The sequence below is a fragment of the Pristiophorus japonicus genome, chromosome 4, assembly GCF_044704955.1.
Source record: "Pristiophorus japonicus isolate sPriJap1 chromosome 4, sPriJap1.hap1, whole genome shotgun sequence".
Classification (NCBI taxonomy): Eukaryota; Metazoa; Chordata; class Chondrichthyes; family Pristiophoridae; genus Pristiophorus; species Pristiophorus japonicus.
Window position 1 is genome coordinate 293,822,555 of NC_091980.1, and position 18,158 is coordinate 293,840,712.

At 45.3% G+C, this 18,158-nt stretch overlaps 1 protein-coding gene across 2 annotated transcripts in view; it reads left to right on the top strand.

Moving 5' to 3' along the window:
- LOC139263461 (latent-transforming growth factor beta-binding protein 2-like) overlaps positions 1–18,158 on the top strand; it is an 857,891-nt gene that overhangs the window by 774,790 nt on the left and 64,943 nt on the right. The window lies entirely within an intron of this gene.

The following is an 18,158-nucleotide window of genomic DNA, read 5'->3' on the forward strand; positions in this document are numbered from 1 at the left end:
AGGGAAGAGCATAACTAGAGGCCATCAATATAAAAATTCAGAAGAAAATTCTTTACCCAAAAAGTGGTGAGAATGTGGAACTCGCTACCACAGGGAGTGGTTGAAGCGAATAGTATAGATGCATTTAAGGGGAGGCTAGACAAGTATATGAGGGAAAAGGGAATAGAGGGTTATGTGGAAAGATTTAAATGAGGAAATACGGGAGGAGGCTCGGTTGGAGCATAAACGCCAACATGGATTGGTTGGGCCGAATGGCCTGTTTCTGTGCCGTATCTCCTATGTAATCCTATTTAAAGCTGTACCTTAATGAAGTAATGGAAACAGAGGGTGGACCCTTTCAGAAATCACTCTGCGAAGGAACATAACAGACATTTATTTATAGGACAGTAATGAATATGAGTAGCCTTTATGGAGTAAAAGAAAGACTTGCATTTATATAGCGCCTTTCACGACCACTGGATTTCCCTATGCGTTTTACAGCCAATTAAGTACTTTTTTGAAGTGTAGTCACTGTTGTAATGTAGGAAACGCAGCAGCCAATTTGTACACAGCAAACTCCCACAAACAACAATGTGATAATGACCAGATCATATGTTTTTGTTATGTTGATTGAGGGATAAATATTGGCCAGAACACCGGGGATAACTCCCCTGCCCTTAAATAGAATGACATTGTATTTACAGCACAGAAACAGGCCATTTGGCGCAACTGTTTCATGTCGGTGTTTATGCTCCATATGAGCCTCCACACACCTTACCCCATCATATCCTTCTATTCCTTTCTCCCTTACGTACTTAGCTGGCTTCCCTTTAAGATACTATGCTATTCACTTTAAGTAGTCCTTGTGTTGGCAAGCTCTACATTCTATCCATTTTGGGTAAAGCGGTTTCTTCTGAATTCCTTATTGGATATATTAATGAGTACAGATTGAACCTCCCTTATCCAGAACTCCCTTTATCCGGAACCACCCCTTGTCCGGAACCATTCCCGGCCACCGGGTGGCGCATGGGCAGAACTCCGACATGGACAAATTGAAATCCTTCCTCGCTGCTGACTCCCGCAGTTGCTGGCCTGACCCCACGATCCACCACCCCCGCCCCCTCCCCATGATCTCTCTGCCGCACTCCCAGCCCCAAGCCAGCCAGCCCCGATATTCCCTTGCTCAGTACCTGTATCATCCCATTTAACGTGACCACCTTTCGTCCGGAAAAATCCTTTATCCAGGTCCCGAGGGTTCTGGATAAGGGAGGTTCAACCTGTATCTTATATTTATGATCCCTAGTTTTGGACTCCCCACAAGTGGCAATATCATCTCAACATCTCCCCTATCAAACTCCTTCACAATTTTAAACATCTCTATTAGATCATCCCTCAGTCTTCTATTTACTAGAGAAAGACTCCCAGCATGTTCCGTCATTCTAGATACTTATAACTTCTCAGTTCCGGTATAATACTTGTAAATCTTTTTTGCACCTTCTCCAATGTTTCTATATCCGTTCCGTAATATGGAGACGAAAACTGTACATAGCATTCCAAGTGTGGTCTAACCAAGATTGTATACACGTAATTTGTCTGCTTTGCAATTCTCTTACTGTAGAAATTAACTCCAGTGCTTTGTTTGCATTTTCATGGCATTGTTAACCTGCTTTTAATGATTTCTTCAAAATAGTGCCATACGATCTTTTACTTCCACCGGAGACAGCAGACGGGGCCTCAGTTTAACATCTCACCCAAAAGACGGCAACTCCCACAGTGCAGCAGTGCACTGGAGTGTAGGCCTCAGTGTCAGCTGTGGCTCAGTGGCTCAGGTAGCACTCTCGCCTCTGAGTCAGAAGGTTGTGGGTTCAAGTCCCACTCCAGCGACTGGAGCAAAAAAATCTAGGCTGACACGCCTGTGCAGTGATGAGGTGCCATCTTTCGGATGAGACGTTAAACCGAGGCCCTGTCTGCTCTCTCTTGAAGAGCAGGGGAGTTATTCCAGGTGTCCTGGTCAATATTTATCCCTCAATCTTACAAAAAAACAGATTATCTGGTCATTATCACATTGCTGTTTGTGGGAGCTTGCTGTGTGCAAACTGGCTGCCGCATTTCCTACATTACAACAGTGACTCCACTTCAAAAATACTTCATTGGCTGTAAAGTGCTTTGAGACGTCCGGTGGTCGTGAAAGGCGCTATATAAATCCAAGTCTTTCTTTCAAGTCTTTCTCAAAGGCGAGTGTGTTACCAACTGAGTCACAACTGACAATGGAATGTATTATGGCAAGAAGATTGCAATGGGCAGAGCTTTATGTGTCTATAGCTGTGGTTCACAATTGAGAAATCGTCATGTGGGAGGTAAGCTGAGATGATGGTAATGTGCATGTGAATAACGACATGGAGAAGTGACAAAGGACAGGATCTGACAGATGGAATGGCTGTGGTGTTCTTTGCCACTGTAGTTATGCCAGCTCATTGACTGCGATCTTAAATCCCATCTTGATGTCCTGCGAGGTCTTTTGTCGCAACCCTATATCCTATGAATTCTTAAATCACAGGTTTAAGGTGATTGGCAGAAGAACCAAAGGCGACATGAGGAAAATCTTTTTTATGCAGCGAGTGGTTGTGATCTGGAATGCACTGCCTGCGAGGGTGATGGAGGCGGATTGAATCATGGCTTTCAAAAGGGAATTGGATAAGTAGCAGAAGGAAAACAATTTTCAGGGAGAAAGGGCGGGGGAGTGGTACTAGCTGAAGTGCTTTTGCAGAGACCCAGAATGGGCTTGATGGGCTGAATGGCCCCCTTCTGTGCTGTAACCACTCGATGGGGCCAAACTTGCTGGACTCACCGCCGACTGCTGCCGGGTTTTCTGGGCGGTCTCCCCTCCTTGCGAGTTTGTTGGAGGCCTCCCGCCGGCAGGGAGGGAAAACCGCTGGGAAACGCCCACTGACATCCGCTGGCGTGCAAGGCGCATAAGTATCCTTCCGCCCGCCGAGCTGCCAGTTTGGTCTGGGCGGGAGTCCGCTGCAGCAGGGTGAAGGACCGTCGCGTGGGTTGAACCTCAACCACGGTAAGTAGGAAGACCGGCAAACAAAGGTTCGTAAACTTTTTCTCTTTTTTTCCCCAGCGATTCAGGTGGATGGGGTCCAGTGTTTTTTTGTATTTTATATAAATTTTTATTTTTAGCTGTTCCCCGGCTCCCCCTCCCTGAACCCGACTCAATCCTTGGCGGTACTTTGCCGAGGATTGCATTTGGCGCCGATATTGGGAGGTCCCGCCCGCTACCGCCCAGATTCATGGCGTAAGTCGTTTTTTTTTGCTGCCGGGCGATCTTTCCAGGACTTTTCCACGAAACCCCTGCTCAAAGTACCATCCGGTATCTCAGTGGTCTTTTGGGCGGCACTTGGGCGGCACTTAGGACCCGAACTTGGTGGAAGCTATGATTATATGAAATCACTTGTCACTAACCTGCAATAGCAAAAGAAGTAGCTGCGATTAAAAACATATAAAATTCACTGTAATATATAAAATATGAGATGGCTGATTCCCCAATCGAGTACTCCTGACGAGAATGCCCTTTGATGGGAGTGCTGGTTGGAAAATATGCAGACCCTCAGTGCCTCATTCTCCATCCATTTAAGTGAATGCGGATTTGTGATTTCCTGACTCGCACTCTGTGTGAATATCATTCTGCACAGGGAATAAGCTTTTTGATGTCTTCAATAAATTACAAATAGTAATGTACTCACAGGATTCAGCTGATATGCATCCCACGTGAGCTTTGCGTCCAAGGTTCATGACATCATCTCAATCTATTGTTTTGATGACTGATTTGGAATCCACTGCCTACCATCCAGAATCGTCTTTCTTGTGCATAGAAACATGGAAAATAGGTGCAGGAGTAGGCCATTCGGCCCTTCGAGCCTGCACCACCATTCAATAAGAACATGGCTGATCATTCACCTCAGTACCCCTTTCCTGCTTTCTCTCCATACCCCTTGATCACTTTAGCCGTAAGGGCCATGCCTAACACCCTCTTGAATATATCCAATGAACTGGCATCAACAGCTTTCTGCAGTAGGGAATTCCACAGGTTAAAAACTCTCTGAGTGAAGAAGTTTCTCCTCATCTCAGTCCTGAATGGCTTACTCCTTATCCTTGGACTATGTCCCCTGGTTCTGGACTTCCTCAACATTGGGAACATTCTTCCTGCATCTAACCTGTCCAGTCCCGTCAGAATTTTATATGTTTCTATGAGATCCACTCTCATCCTTCTAAACTCCAGTGAATAGAGGCCCAGTCGATCCAGTCTCTCCTCATATGTCAGTCCTGTCATCCCAGGAATCACTCTAGTGAATCTTCGCTGCACTCCCTCAATAGCAAGAACATCTTTCCTCAGATTAGGAGACCAAAACTAACACAATATTCCAGGTGAGGCCTCAATAAGGTCCTGTACAACTGCAGTAAGACCTCCCTGCTCCTATATACAAATCCCCTAGCTATGAAGGTCAACATACCATTTGCCTTCTTCACTGCCTGCTGTACCTGCATGCCAACTTTCAATGACTGATGTACCATGACACCCAGGTCTCGTTGCACCTCCCCTTTTCCTAATCTGCCACCATTCAAATAATATTCGTGTTTTTGCCACCAAAGTGGATAATCTCACATTTATCCACATTATACTGCATCTGCCATGCGTTTGCCCACTCACCTAACCTGTCCAAGTCACCCTGCAGCCTCTTAGCGTCCTCCTCACAGCTCACACCGCCACCCAGTTTAGTGTCATCTGCAAACTTAGAGATATTACACTCAATTCCCTCATCCAAATCATTAATGTATATTATAAATAGCTGGGGTCCCAGCACTGAGCCCTGCGGCACCCCACTAGTCACTGCCTACCATTCTGAAAAGGACCCGTTCACCCCGACTCTCTGCTTCCTGTCTGCCAACCAATTCTCTATCCACGTCAGTACATTACCCCCAATACCACGTGCTTTAATTTTGCACACCAATCTCTTGTGTGGGACCTTGTCTAAAGCCTTTTGAAAGTCCAAATACATCACATCCACTGGTTCTCCCTTGTCCACTCTACTAGTTACATCCTCAAAAAATTCTAGAAGATTTGTCAAGCAGAATTTCCCTTTCATAAATCTATGCTGAGTTGGACCAATCTCGTCACTGCTTTCCAAATGTGCTGCTATTTCATCTTTAATAATTGATTCCAACATTTTCTCCACTACTGATGTCAGGCTAACTGGTCTATAATTACCCATTTTCTCTCTCCCTCCTTTCTTAAAAAGTGGTGTTACATTAGCTACCCTCCAGTCCATACGAACCGATCTAGAGTCGATAGACTGTTGGAAAATGATCACCAATGCATCCACTATTTCTTGGGCTACTTCCTTAAGTACTCTGGGATACAGACTATCAGACCCCGGAGATTTATCGGCCTTCAATTCCATCAATTTCCCTCACACAATTTCCCGCCTAATAAGGATTTCCTTCAGTTCCTCCTTCTCACGAGACCCTCGGTCCCCTAGTATTTCCGGTAGGTTATTTGTGTCTTCCTTCGTGATGACAGAACCAAAGTATTTGTTTAACTGGTCCGCCATTTCTTTGTTCCCCATTATAAATTCACCTGAATCTGACTGCAAGGGACCTACGTTTGTTTTCACTAATATTTTTCTCTTCATATATCTATAGAAGCTTTTGCGGTCAGTTTTTATGTTCCCAGCAAGCTTCCTCTCATACTCTATTTTCCTCCTAATTAAACCCTTTGTCCTCTTCTGTTGTATTACAAAATTTTTCCAGCCCTCAGGTTTACTGCTTTTTCTGGCCAATTTATATGCCTCTTCCTTGGATTTAACACTATCCTTAATTTCCCTTGTTAGCCACGGTTGAGCCATTTCCCCTGTTTTATTTTTACTCCAGACAGGGATGTACAATTGTTGAAGTTCATCCATGTGATCTTTAAATATTTGCCATTGCCTATCCACTGCCAACCCTTTAAGTATCACTCGTCAGTCTAATCTAGCCAATTCATGTCTCATATCATCGAAGTTACCTTTCCTTAAGTTCAGGACCCTAGTTTCTGAATTAACTGTATCACTCTCCACCTTAATAAAGAATTCTACCATATTATGGTCACTCTTCCCCAAGGGGCCTCGGACAACAAGATTGTTAATTAATCCTTTCTCATTACACATCACCCAGTCTAGGATGGCCAGCCCTCTAGTTGGTTCCTCGACATATTGGTCTAGAAAACCATCCCTAATACACTCTAGGAAATCCTCCTCCACCGCATTGCTACCAGTTTGGTTAGCCCAATCACTATGTAGATTAAAGTCACCCATGATAACTGCTGTACCTTTATTGCACGCATCCCTAATTTCTTGTTTGATGCTGTCCCCAACCTCACTACTACTGTTTGGTGGTTTATACATGACTCCCACTCGCGTTTTCTGCCCTTTGGTATTCCGTAGCTCCACCCATGCAGATTCCACATCATCCAAGCTAATGTCCTTCCTTACTATTGCATTAATTTCCTCATTAACCAGCAACGCCACCCCATCTCCTTTTCCTTCCTAAATGTTGAATACCCCTGGATGTTGAGTTCCCAGCCTTGGTCACCCTGGAGCCATGTCTCCGTGATGCCAATTACATCATATCCGTTAACTGCTATCTGCACAGTTAATTCATCGACCTTATTCCGATTACTCCTTGTATTGAGGCACAGAGCCTTCAGGCTTGTCTTTTTAACACCCTTTACCCCTTTAGAATTTTGCTATAATGTGGCCCTTTTTGCTTTTTGCCTTGGGTTTCTCTGCCCTCCACTTCTCCTTTTCTTCTTTCTATCGTTTGCTTCTGCACCCATTCTACTTCCCTCTGTCTCCCTGCATCAGTTCCCATCCCCCTGCCATATTAGTTTAACCTCTCTCCAACAGCACTAGCAAACACTCCCCCGAGGACATTGGTTCCATTACTGCCCAGGTGCAGACCGTCTGGTTTGTACTGGTCCCACCTCCCCCAGAACCGGTTCCAATGTCCCAGGAATTTGAATCCCTCCCTTCTGCACCACTCTTCAAGCCACCTATTCATCTAAACTATCCTGCGATTCCTACTCTGACTAGCACGTGGCACTGGTAGCAATCCTGAGATTACTACTTTTGAGGTCCTACTTTTTAATTTAGCTCCTAGCTCCCTAAATTCATCTTGTAAGACCTCATCCTGTGTTTTACCTATATGCACCACGACAGCTGGCTGTTCACCCTCCTTTTTCAAAATGTCCTGCACCCTCTCCGAGACATCCTTAATCCTTGCACCAGGGAGACAACATACCATCCTGGAGTCTCGGCTGTGGCCGTAGAAATGTCTAGCTATTCCCCTTACAATAGAATCCCCTACTACTATAGCTCTCCCACTCACCTGCCCTCCTGTGCAGCAGAGCCACCCACAGTGCCATGAACTTGGCTGCTGCTGCTCTCCCCTGATGAGTCATCCCCCTCAACAGTACCTAAGGCAGTGTATCTGTTTTGCAGGGGGATGACCACAGGGGACCCCTGCACTACCTTCCTTCCACTGCTCTTCTTGTTGGTCACCCATCCCCTATCTGGCTGTGTATTCTTTACCTGCAGTGAGACCAACTCACTAAACATGCTATTCATGTCATTCTCAGCATCGTGGATGCTCCAGAGTAAATCCACCCAGAGCTCCAGTGCCGCAATGTGGTCTGTCTTTTTGACAGAATATAGGTCGGTAAATTAATAAATAAAAATAGATATTATTTAAATCTCTCTCTTTCTCTTACAGCAGGGAGCCAAAAATAAGAGCACCAACCTTAATTTAATTGAAATATCCCTTATCTTAGATTATTATGAAAGAGACTGTTTCATCGGCTTAACTGAAGTGTGTTTATCGCTCATGACCAATTTAAAATTTTAAAATATTCTAGCTGAAAGCTCACAGAAATTGTGACGCTGAAGTTAATTCAGCTAAGACTGTATTCTAAACTCGCATTTGCTGATTACATTCTAAACCACCAACAGTTGTCCTGCATATCAGGAAAACTACAGCTACTCGTATTCCCACACAAAGCACTATGTTACTTCAAAATGATACAGGATGATGTAGGAGTACTGGATGCTAAGCCCACCATTCCCCAGTCTTAAGCACTCAATCAAGCACTGATTGAAAATTGTTATTAAAACAGTTTATGAAATGTCATGTCCTGTTGTGTTTCTTTCATCTCAGCGGGTCAGGGTGATTCAACAATAAACTGTCTGGGCAACCAGCTGGCCTTTTATTTGTTCAGTTCTGAAAAATAGTGGATGATGTATGAGTGAATGTTCAAACCTGTTTTCCTTGAAAGAGTTTTTCTTTTTTTTGCCTCTGAAAGTGATACACTACAAACATTCAGAAGTTTTGCTCTCATTTTTATTTGGTGATTAGTCAATTGGAGATTTATAACAGTTCGGCATTTTATTTTATTTTATTTTGTTAGATTTTTGGTCAACCAATAATACATGCATAGCAATCGATAATGTACGACCTCTTACTTTACATCATACGCAGGCTTTCTATGAACACAGTCCCAATGTTCTTGGGTATTTTTGGCAGAAGCTGCAAATGCAGTAGTTGTTTCAGTCTAGTATCCTGGCCAGAACTAACATTTAGCTGCCGCACTATCAGAATAGATCAACAGTCAGGTCCATTAATTGCAAAAGCCGACTGATGTCAAAACAATGGCCTGAATTTTGCGGTCAGCAAAGAATGAAGGGCACTCGCCGTTCATTTCGCGTACAGCTGCCCACAGGGTATTTTTGCGGGCTTTTGCGTGCCAATTTACAGTCACCAGGAGACTGATAAAATGCGGTGTCCTCCACAGGGGATCTGGAACCTGTGCGAACAGGACAAGCAACAGCATGTCTCGTCAACCAATCAGATTGAAGCATCCTTGCTGAATCTAAACCAGGAAGTGCAAGTTCTAATATTCAATTCAATGTAAAATCGTGTACAGAAAGTGAAACAGAGAAAGAAAGATAGAAATAAGAGAGAGAGATAAAATAGACAGAAAGCAAAAATAAAAAATTGTTTTTTTAAAATCTCCTCACAATAATTAAAATTTGAAGGATTGCGACTCCACACTTGTAAAAGTAAATTTTCAGTGCCAGAGAGGTTGTTTGGCAGTAATTAAAACTTATCATGCTGTTAAAAATGTACTTACACTTGACTGGACAAGCCCTAACTTTTTCTGCCATGTTTAGTGGGTATCTAGTGGGTAGTTACCGCAACTTCACGCCCTTCATGTGTTTCAATGCTGAGTCTCTCAGCGAGGTACCGGTGTGGTGAAGCTTGTGGAGGAGCAGGGCAAATGGGACAGCAACTTCCTGAGTTCCACCTTTAACTGCACATGTGCGGACGCTGGAAGTTGCTGCCCGATTTACTCCTTGATAATGGTGAGCGCTGACAGCCTCACCAATATTCTTACCGCAAAATCCGGGCTATTATATCCTGATTTACATGCCACACAAATCTCATCCTCCAGGCTGTTCTGCATTTGACCACAACTTTATCACCCATGCTCTGACTGTAGAGTAATATGTGTTACCTTGGCAGTTTGTAAACTAGATTAAACTTCTGCCATCTACCCCACAGCAATCATCAGTACTCCTAATGATTCGCTGAGAACAGATTTCCTCAAAATGAACTGAATGTGTCAATTATTCTCCTTTATAAGGCAAGTGTTTCATCATCGGGAGCTTTTCTATTCAGCAGCCAGGCTGAAGGCTAATTAAACTCGAGGGGAGACTTTGGAAGGAATTTTAATAGTAAAGAGAGTGTGGGTTTGGATTTAGGAGATCGGTAAAATTGGCAAATGTCAGCGCGTCCGGAAGCCGGCTCCAACACGCCAACTCCTGGGTTTAACTCAGGCGCGTTTCGATGGTGCGTAACCCCTCCGGGGAGGTGAGTTACTGTTTATAATACTTAAATGAGCCAACTTCAACAAGATTTTAATCGGGATTTAAATTTGACAAAACATATATACGGGTTTCCTGAAACTTGCCATTGAAACGAAGGTGAGAAGCTTGAAGAGCAATTCATGGGGCTCATTAAAAGTCAGGCATAAGGACAACAATAAATACTCAGTGCTCACAGCCACTTTCTTACCTTCTTCTGGGAAAGGATTTGTTGAGCGTATTTGTGTTGAGGGGCTCATTTTTTTTGCACTTTGGAGAGATTGACACTCAGGATCAGGATGAGCGCCTTCGATCGGACCTTGGACAAGGAGCAAGATGACCATCAATAGCAGTAACAGCTTGCTGTACAGAGACCTACAGGTGGTCAGCAGAGAGGGGGAAGCAGCATCTCTGGCTGGCTTACTACAGGTGCAGGGTGTCATTGACTGCATACATGGGGCATTTCGTGCACCCCCCCTAGATCAACCAGGAATATTGGTAAACAACAAGCTGATTCCATTTGATCAAGGTTCAGTTGGGATGCAACCACAAGAAAAGGTTTATGCGTCAGATTCCCAGGGAGCTGCCATGATGCTTTCATTTTGAGACAGTCCAAGCTTCCCGACCTCTTTGATCCTGCAAGCAGACTTAAGGGGTGGCTGCTAGGAGACAAAGGATATCCCTTCAAATTTGCCTGATGAAGAATCCCATCGATGAAGCCCAAGAGCAGTACGACAGCTATATGACTACCAGATGTGTCCTTGAGCAAGTGATCGGCATACCTGATTCGCTCCAGGTGTCTGGACAGATGTGGAGATGCAGTTCGGTACTTGCCAGCGAGAGTCTCCAGAATGATCGTGGTGTGCTGCGTTCTACACAACACTGTGTGGCAGCGAGTGCAGCTGCAGGAGGAACAAAGCACTGAGTACACATCAAGGAACAAGGTGCTGATGAATCCAATGAGGACAAGGATGAGGAGGAGATTGATGATGTTGCCTCCAGCGCAGCACCAGCCGCTCACATTGCTGCCCAGGATGCCAGTGATTCCCTTAAAGCTGTACGGTTCAGTTAGTCACTACAACTGGACTAATGTAACAATCACATCCAACAGCCACTCTCCCCTCCTCCCTCTATATAGCCACCCACCTCCCCCCCCCCCCCCCCGCCTCCCCCCCCACCAAATCCCACTGATGCAAAGCAGTCCTATAACCAACCATCCATCCATTCAGGGAAAGTGGTGCAAAGTACAGGTTGTATCTCTCCAGTCCGGGACTCTTTGGTCCGGCAACTTCCCTGGTTCGGCATCATTCCCGCACTGTGTCCTGGGGCTGGTTGCTCCTTGTTTCCCGCTGCCACCATTGTTCCCTCCGAGGTCGGGTCGGCGTGGAGAGGGAGCGGGGAGTGTGGTGACTGACTGAGGCGCCGAAGCTGGGCCTGAGAAATGCTGCGCAGTAGGCTTCCGTGCAGCGCATGCGCAGAGCACGGCAGGGTCGTTGTCAGCAATACTCGGTAAGTCTAGGGTACTGCTGACAATGCTAGCATCGGCGTGACCTCCCGTGGTCTGTAAAATTCTCTGGTCCAGCACCGGTCAGGTCCCAAGAGTACCGGACTGGAGAGATACAACTGTAATAAATGTTATGAGATTCTACACAGCAACGGAAACTTAACAACATAACATTTTGTCCAACACCCGTGTGCATACCCTTGTTGAACTACAAAGCTTTACTCCTGTTTTTCATATCCACCACTATGTGGTGCAATCCTTGTGGCTCCAGCTGTTGAGATGCTCATCTAGCTGTCATTGTACTGCTCTGATGGCTGAGATGCCCTTCGGTGACAACCTCTGGGTGTTGGAGCCTGTTTGAACCCCACCAAAGACTGCTCCACCTGTGCAGGGGCAGACTCGTCCATCTGGAAAGGATGCAGCATGTCGGATACTGACAGGGGCGGGGGCGGCAAAGGGTGAGATGTGGGAGCGTCTTGAGTGGAGTTCCCACTTCCATGTCCCCCTCCGCCATTGTCCATTCTCATGGGCTGGTCGCACTCACTGCTACCAATCTGCTGGAGAACAGCTTGGTGCAGATCAGTGACACACTGCAAGGCCAAGGCTAAGCTGGCAGTCATCCTATTTAACAAGCCAGACGTGTTGGGATGCAAAGTCTGCACGGCCGTGGTCAAGGCCTGCATGGATTGCCATGATTGATGTTTCATGGAGTTAGCCAATCTATCCATGGAAGAAGACATCCTCATAATGCCCTGCGATGTCAACCCACTCATGCTTGCACAGGACTCCTCCATTCTTTCAGTAATCATGGTGGAAGGCCTGCCAGTACGTCGCAGCATTTCTGCCAACCTTCAATGATTATCCTTTTCATCGACAGCCCCTGGGGTCCAGCATCTGTGTCCAGCTGAGCAGAGCTTGGAGAAGGCTGCACCTTCCAAAGCAGCCTCTCCAAAGTTGTCCCTGCCTCCATTGTCTGCTCGTGCTCTCTTGTGAACTGAGAGTCACGAGGTGAAATCCCAATTAACACCAAAGTGCGAGTATCTGTGCTGGTGCATGGTATGCATGAGTCCTGTGGCGGTACATCCTCTGAAGGTCTGTCGGCTGGACGATCCACCAACTGCTACTGTACGAGTGAAAAGATATGAATTAGTCGTAGCAAGGCAAGAATGTTGCAACTTAGCATTATGAAAATGATCATATTTCATTCGCTGCTGAAATCCAGTCAGCATGACTGCGTGTTATATGACATGGGGGTTGCTGATATTTTATTCTGTCACCAAGTATCTGGGAGGTGCCGATCCCTACATCTCCGATGGTCAGGGATGCTGAAACGCCACTGATCTCCAACTCCTCCTCTCTGCAGCTGTCAACTGCGCCATCTGCGGAGGACCAGCTCCGGTCCTCTCCTCACCCTAGTGTTCGGTGCTTTCTTCTCTAGCAACGAGGGAACGATCAGACCTATGAGAGACTGTAATGGCATGTGTTCATCCGATGGATGCAGTGCATTTGGTGAGAGTGACTGTCGGGGAGAGGCATCAAATTACATAAGGATCAGGGTGAGTGGCAGTGACTGATGGATAGATGGAGATGTGAGGAAGTGCACAGAAAAAGAAGGATGGGTTCACTTGCACGGTAAGAAGGTGTGAGGAATAATGTGATGGAGTAGGCTTGACACGGCAAGGTGAGGAATGGTGCGATGTGCACAACAGGATGTAGGTGAATGTGCAACTATATTTGCCTTTCCTGACCTGGTTAGGTCATTAAAGCACTTCCTGTGTTGACTCCATGAGTGTGGCACAATGCTCCTGCTGCTGGACCTCCTCGGCCACCTCCAGCCCCACCTTATTTGCAGCAGCAGGTTTCGTCCTCCCATTGCTGGGGAAAAGTATCTCATTCCTCACGGCACCCAGCAGTGCATCAAGGAATACATCATTAAATCTTTGTGTAACCGTGACTGTCCTGAACCCATTGCAGCACCTTTCCTCACTATGCCGCAGCTCCTAACTCCTACAAACTCCATGCTTGGATTGAACCCTTTAAATGCTGCTATTGGGATTGCGTCCTGTGGGTCTGCACCATGCCCGCTGTCACACATTCAATGGCAAACCCAGAAGTAACAATATAATGAGGTGGCTGCATTGAAATACAACGAGCCAACACGTTGAACCTTCTCCTGGGTTTTCACATCCAATATCACATCCCACCCCACCCCCACTCCGAAAGTGCCTCAGAGTTTTTATTGGAGCCTTTAACTCAGCGGAAATGGGGAAGAAGTGGAGTTAAGGTCGCGGTGGCCGAATCACCACCCCATTCCCGCTCCGACTCCATTTTTCCCAGGGCCTTCCGCTGGGTGACCCAGGCACATGCCTGAATCAGGCGGGAGCCTCTTTAACATAGAAACATAGAAAATAGGTGCAGGAGTAGGCCATTCGGCCCTTCTAGCCTGCACCACCATTCAATAAGTTCATGGCTGAACATGCAACTTCAGTACCCCATTCCTGCTTTCTCGCCATACCCCTTGATCCCCCTAGTAGTAAGGACTTCATCTAACTCCTTTTTGAATATATTTAGTGAATTGGCCTCAACAACTTTCTGTGGAGAGAATTCCACAGGTTCACCACTCTCTGGGTGAAGAAGTTTCTCCTCATCTCAGTCCTAAATGGCTTACCCCTTATCCTTAAACTGTGACCCCTGGTTCTGGACTTCCCCAACATTGGGAACATTCTTCCTGCATCTAACCTGTCTAAACCCATCAGAATTTTAAACGTTTCTATGCGGTCCCCTCTCATTCTTCTGAACTCCAGTGAATACAAGCCCAGTTGATCCAGTCTTTCTTGATAGGTCAGTCCCGCCATCCCGGGAATCAGTCTGGTGAACCTTCGCTGCACTCCCTCAATAACAAGAATGTCCTTCCTCAAGTTAGGAGACCAAAACTGTACACAATACTCCAGGTGTGGCCTCACCAAGGCCCTGTACAACTGTAGCAACACCTCCCTGCCCCTGTACTCAAATCCCTTCGCTATGAAGGCCAACATGCCATTTGCTTTCTTAACCGCCTGCTGTACCTGCATGCCAACCTTCAGTGACTGATGTACCATGACACCCAGGTCTCGTTGCACCTCCCCTTTTCCTAATCTGTCACCATTCAGATAATAGTCTGTCTCTCTGTTTTTACCACCAAAATGGATTACCTCACATTTATCCACATTATACTTCATCTGCCATGCATTTGCCCACTCACCTAACCTATCCAAGTCGCTCTGCAGCCTCATAGCATCCTCCTCGCAGCTCATACTGCCACCCAACTTAGAGTCATCCGCAAATTTATAGATACTACATTTAATCCCCTCGTCTAAATCATTAATGTACAGTGTAAACAGCTGGGGCCCCAGCACAGAACCTTGCGGTACCTGACATATGTACCTGAATACGACGTGCATCGGAACCCAATGTAATTGTAACAACGTTAAAATTATTTTTTTGTGAAGCTAGGAGGACTAGGAATGCTCCACAAAAATAACGTGGGACGCTGCCACTCTGGGTTCACCCCTCCATGGTTACACCCTTGACCCCCCCCCCCCCCCCCAATCTAACTTTCTGCCAGCCAACGAAGTGCCGTGCCCTTTCAGGACATACAACTCACCAACCGCATGTTAATGAGGCTTGGCCGTCAAAATGGACCGAGCTTCCTGTCTGAGGGATCAGGCAGCCAGCCTGTCCGCTTCTCTGGCCGGTCACGGTAGAGTCAAAACCTGCCCTCAGTGTCAGCTCTCACTAGCAAGCTTTAAAAAAAATTTGTTCATGGGATGCGGGCATCGCTGGCAAAGCCAGCATTTATTGCCCATCTCTAATTGCCCTTGAGAAGGTGGTGGTGAGCCACCGCCTTGAACCGCTGCAGTCCGTGTGCTGTTGAGGAAGGGAGTTTCAGGATTTTCACCCAGCGACGATGAAAGAATGCCGATACATTTTCAAGTCAGGATGGGTGTGTGACTTGGAGGGGAACGTGGAGGTGGTGGTGTTCCCATGCCCCTGCTGCCCTTGTCCTTCCAGGTGGTAGAGGTCACGGGTTTGGGAGATGCTGCCAAAGAAGTCTTGGCGAGTTGTTGCAGTGCATCTTGTAGTTGGTACACACTGCAGCCACGGTGCGCCGGTGGTGGAGGGAGTGAATGTTTAAGGTGGTGGCTGGGGTACCAATAAAGTGGCCTGCTTTGTCCTGGATGGTGTCGAGCTTTTTGAGTGTTGTTGGAGCTCCACTCATCCAGGCAAGTGAAGAGTACTCCATCACACTTCTGACTTAAGTGACCACTGCCTAACACTTGAAACTGCGATCATTTCACCAGCAAACCAATTTTCCACTGTCTATGGCTGCTAACAGATCACTACTTGTCAACTGTCAATTAACAATGATAACACTTTTGATCTATTTCTCATTTCATGCATCTGTATTCTAATTGAACATACTTATTTTGTCTCTAAACTTGAAATGCAGCAGCAATCCCTGTGTCATTCTGGTGTGATTTTTCACCCCATGGGAGGACTTTAAACATGTTTTCTTTCTCCATAAGCAAAATCCTATAAGCTCCCCCCAGGCAGCAGTGATTAATGTGGTTCGGCAGTGCAACCTTTAAGTGCTGTAATTATCCTGTTGTGCTCCTAACATCAAAGTGATCTGAAATTCGATCGGGGATTAATGTTTGGAAGGGTCGAACACAGCCCCAAAATCCATCCGTGTCGTGGAACGAATGCATTGTGACCCTTATCCATTTAAATTACTGGCTGGTACATATATGGGTATAGTGTTAAATTTTTTTTAAGATCCCAGTAAAAAAGGGTATGCGATTTTAAACCTTCTGCTCTCTCACAGTCCTACGAATTTTGACTCGGATGAATTGTAATTGCAATATGAATCAAGTGAGATCCAACACAAAACCTGTGCTGTAATTGGAAATCTGATTTTTTCTAAATCACTGTTTAAACAATCATGATCTTTCCCTTCACAAAAGCGCCTTCTTAAAAAAGGCACTGAATATTCTTTATAACTTTAAGAAACTAAAATATACTTTCTGGAATTGCTGACAGGTACTTCACTATATTGGTTTGCTTTTTAAAAACAAAAATTAATTTGGTAGCGGTACACATTTGTTACCAAGCACTGGTTTTATGCATGCCAAGGTAAATATGAGAGTTTAACCATTTATTTTTCTGTAAAATGGCATTTTTCAAATTGTTGAAACGGGGGTTTACTGAGTACGAGGCAGTAATCCAATTGAGGCATTCAGAGGCTATCATGAACAGTTTGTTTCACATTGTATGACTATCATCTAAAACCAGAAATTAGATTGCAGCTTTTAAGTTAACTTGAATTTATATAGCCCCAGTAACCGAGAAAAGCCTCCCATGTTGTTTCACAAAGACATAATCAAAAAAAAAAGGACGCGAGCCCAGTTGGCATCCCGCGAGGCCAGAGTGAATATCGCCCATGGCGGCCTCTCTGGGCTCTGCCCAATTTCCACTCCGGGGTGAAAATAGGTCGCTGCGCACAATGATGATGTCATCGTTGCTGGCATAATGGCCCGGGGCGCTGCCGGTTTGTGGGAGGCAGTCGAGGCCTCGGGCGATAAATCGTTTACGCCCCGTTAGTGCGGGGAGGCGCAAACGATGTGAATTTCTCCCCCTGAGTGTCTTTTGTGTAAACAGGAACTAGACTATTTTATTGCTTTTTTTATGTATTGGAAAAAAAATTCTTCTGGATATTCACTTTTGATTTTCTGTTATCTGAGGCATGTTACCTTTGTTTTCTGTTACCTTGTGATGTCGGTAAAGTTAACAGAGTCCTATCAATATGATGCTTCTAATCTACTCACAAATGGTCTATTGTACCTTGCAAGGGGTTAAATGTCACTATTTAAGCAGAGTTTATTGAGAAGTCAGAAGCCTGAAAGTTGCTGTTGGTATTGCAGGTTAAAAAATAATATAAGCATTGCAGCTGTTGTCAATAGTAATTTCAGCAGCACAGAGTCAAGGTATAAGCTCAGTGAAAATGGTTTGTTCAGAATAGGTAGATATGAAAATGGAGTAACTGAAGGTGCCATTGGCCTGAGATGAAATTCATCACTGCCATTAGACTGTCAGTTTTACAAGATTCCAGTGTGTGAGTTCTTCTTGATAAGATTCATCTTTAAAAAGCTGCCAGTTATTCAGTATTTAAAGAAGTTTGAGAATCAATCTGTTTTATAAAAATTTTTTTCGCAATGCAGTTTAATATCTTAATAGTTCTCTATCATAAAGAAAAGTGTTGATAAAATGTTTTTCAACCATTTATCAAATCCTGCTCAATTACTGGTCAAGGTAAGTGACATCCATGCACTATTGCTCTGAACACATGCATTAGACTAGTTTAGCTTGCTGTTGCCAGTATAATAGATACAGTGTACTTAAGGGAAACCCTCACCACAGAGAAGGTTAAGGGGAGATTTGATAAAGGTGTTCAAAATTATGCAGGGTTTTGATAGGGCAGATAGTGAGAAACTCTTTCCACTGGTAGGAGGGTCAGTCACCAGAGAGCACAGATTTAAGAAGGCAATATATCCTGGAGAAATTGTTTTACGCAGCAAGTTATTCTGATCTGGAATGCACTGCTTGAAAGGGTGGTGGAAGCAGATTCAGTATAACTTTCAAAAGGGAATTGGATATATACTTGAAAAGGAGAAACTTGC